Raw genomic sequence first — 3,246 nt, 5'->3', positions numbered from 1 at the left:
TTTAGCAATAAAGTAAAGTAGTTTACATGGCGTTATTCAATGACACACAGGTCATACAAAAAATAAAGACAACTCCTATGGCTCCTGCCGGTTGTCATACTCATCGACATGCAAGTCGTGAATCCTATTACAAAGAACATGATCTCATACATCACAATTCATCATTCATCACAACTTCTGGCCATATCACATCACATGATCAATCGCTGCAAAAACAAGTTAGACGTCCTCTAATTGTTGTTGCATCTTTTACGTGGCTGCAATTGGGTTCTAGCAAGAACGTTTTCTTACCTACGAATCACCACAACGTTGATTTTGTCAACTTCTATTTACCCTTCATAAGGGCCCTGTTCATCGATTCCGCTCCAACTAAAGTGGGAGAGACAGACACCCGCCAGCCACCTTATGCAACTAGTGCATGTCAGTCGGTGGAACCGGTCTCACGTAAGCGTACGTGTAAGGTTGGTCCGGGCCGCTTCATCCCACAATACCGTTGAGCAAGAAAAGACTAGTAGAGGCAAGTAAGATGACAAAATCCACGCCCACAACAAAATTGTGTTCTACTCGTGCAAAGAGAACTACGCATAGACCTAGCTCATGATGCCACTGTTGGGGAACGTTGCAGAAAATTAAAATTTTTCCTACGGTTTCACCAAGATCCATCTATGAGTTCATCTAAGCAACGAGTCAAGGGAGAGAGTTAGCATCTACATACCACTTGTAGATCGCGTGCGGAAGCTTGCAAGGTGATGATGTAGTCGTACTCGACGTGATTCGAATCACCGATGACCAAGTGCTGAACGAACAGCACCTCCGCGTTCAACACACGTACGGGACGGGAGACGTCTCCTCCTTCTTGATCCAGCAAGGGGGAAGGAGAGGTTGAGGAAGACAGCTCCACCGACAGCACGACGGCGTGGTGATGGTGGAGAGGCAGTACTCCGACAGGGCTTCGCCAAGCACACAACGGAGGAGGAGAGGTGTTGGGGAGGGGAGGGCTGCGCCTTGGAGGGTGGTTCGGCTGCCCTCCCCTCACCCCTCTATTTATAGGGGGAAGGGAGAAGGGGGCCGGCCCCCTAGAACCCATCTAGGGGGGGTGCGGCGGCCTAGGGGAGAGGGGAGAGGGTGGCTTGCCCCCCAAGCCAAGGGGGCGCCCCCTCTAGGGTTCCCCCCTCAACCCTAGGCGCATGGGCCCAAGGGAGGGGGTGCGGCCAGCCCACCAGGGGCTGGCTCCCTGCCCCACGCAGCCCATGTGGCCCCCCGGGAGGGGTGGCCCCTCCCGGTGGACCCCCGGAACCCTTCCAGTGGCCCCGGTACAATACCGGTATGACCCCGAAACTTCCCGGTGTCCGTTTGACAACTTCCCATATATAAATCTTTACCTCCGGACCCTTCCGGATCTCCTCGTGACGTCCAGGATCCCATCCAGGACTCCGAATAACATTCGGTAGTCACATACTAGTCTTCCTAATAACCCTAGCGTCACCGAACCTTAAGTGTGTAGACCCTACGGGTTCGAGAGACATGCAGACATGACCGAGATGCTCTCAGTCAATAACCAACAGCGGGATCTGGATACCCATGATGGCTCCCACATGCTCCTCGATGTTGTCATCGGATGAACCACGATGTCGAGGATTCGATCAAACCCTGTATGCAATTCCCTTTGTCAATCGGTACGTTACTTGCCCGAGACTCGATCGTCGGTATCCCAATACCTTGTTCAGTCTCGTTACCGGCAAGTCACTTTACTCGTACCGTAATGCATGATCCCGTGTCCAACACCTTGGTCACATTGAGCTCATTATGATGATGCATTACCGAGTGGGCCCAGAGATACCTCTCCGTCATACGGAGTGACAAATCCCAGTCTCGATCCGTGTCAACCCAACAGATACTTTCGGAGATACCTGTAATGCACCTTTATAGTCAACCAGTTACGTTGTGACGTTTGATACACCCAAGGCACTCTTACGGTATCCGGGAGTTACACGATCTCATGGTCGAAGGAAGAGATACTTGACACTGGCAAAGCTCTAGCAAAACGAACTACACGATCTTTTATGCTATGCTTTGGATTGGGTCTTGTCCATCACATCATTCTCCTAATGATGTGATCCCGTTATCAACGACATCCAATGTCCATAGTCAGGAAACCATGACTATCTGTTAATCACAACGAGCTAGTCAACTAGAGGCTCACCAGGGACATATTGTGGTCTAAGTATTCACACGTGTATTACGATTTCCGGATAATACAGTTATAGCATGAATAAAAGACATTTATCATGAACATTGAAATATAATAATACTTTTATTATTGCCTCTAGGGCATATTTCCAACACTATGGAGCCGAAGCTGTTCTACCAAGTGACCTACTCCACAACGCACCCCGAGTCGAGCTTTTCTCCGAAGAAGAAGCAAAGCAGGCCCGACAAGATTCAGTCGATCTCCTAGAGGAGGAAAGAGAGATGGCCTTGATCCGGTCGACCATCTATCAGCAAGACTTGCGTCAATTCCATGCCAGAAATGTGAGAGGTCGAGCCTGCCAAGAAGGAGACCTGGTTCTTCGAGTGGATCAACAAAAACCACACAAGCTCGCCCCGGCTTGGGAAGGCCCCTTCATTGTCACCAAAGTTCTCCACAATGGAGCATACCATCTTTACAGTGTTGAGCATCAGAAGGACGAGCCACGAGCCTGGAACGCGGAGCTGCTCCGCCCCTTTTATACTTCAGCACTCGTTCGAATAAAATGTAATAAGAAACACCTTTGTAATTTGTTTACCATAGACAAGAGCTTTACAATCCTCTCGTACGATTGTTGTTGTTCTTATTTACCTCTGAAATCCCCCAGTGGGTGGGCTTAGCCGCGAATCTGTTTCGCCTAAGTTCGAAAGAAAATCCTACCGAGTGACGAGCAAGCCTCTCATTCGGGATGCTTTGCTACGAATCCGTTTCGCCTAAGTTCGAAAGAAAACCCTACCGAGTGGTGAGCAATTCTTCCACTCGGGGGCTTAGCTGCAGTCTAGTACTCGCCTAAGTTCTCTCACTCGGAGACTTAGCTGCAGTCCGGCACTCGCCAAAGTTTGAAAAAATCCTACCGAGTGGAGAGCAATCCTCCCACTCGGGGGCTTAGCTGTAGTCCAGTACTCGCCTCAGTTCTCTCACTCGGAGACTTAGCTGCAGTCCGGCACTCGCCTAAGTTTGAAAAAATCCTATCGAGTGGAGAGCAATCCTCCCACTGG

This window comes from Triticum dicoccoides, chromosome 2A (genome assembly GCF_002162155.2).
Source record: "Triticum dicoccoides isolate Atlit2015 ecotype Zavitan chromosome 2A, WEW_v2.0, whole genome shotgun sequence".
NCBI lineage: Eukaryota > Viridiplantae > Streptophyta > Magnoliopsida > Poales > Poaceae > Triticum > Triticum dicoccoides.
Note: the sequence above shows the minus strand (reverse complement) of the source record.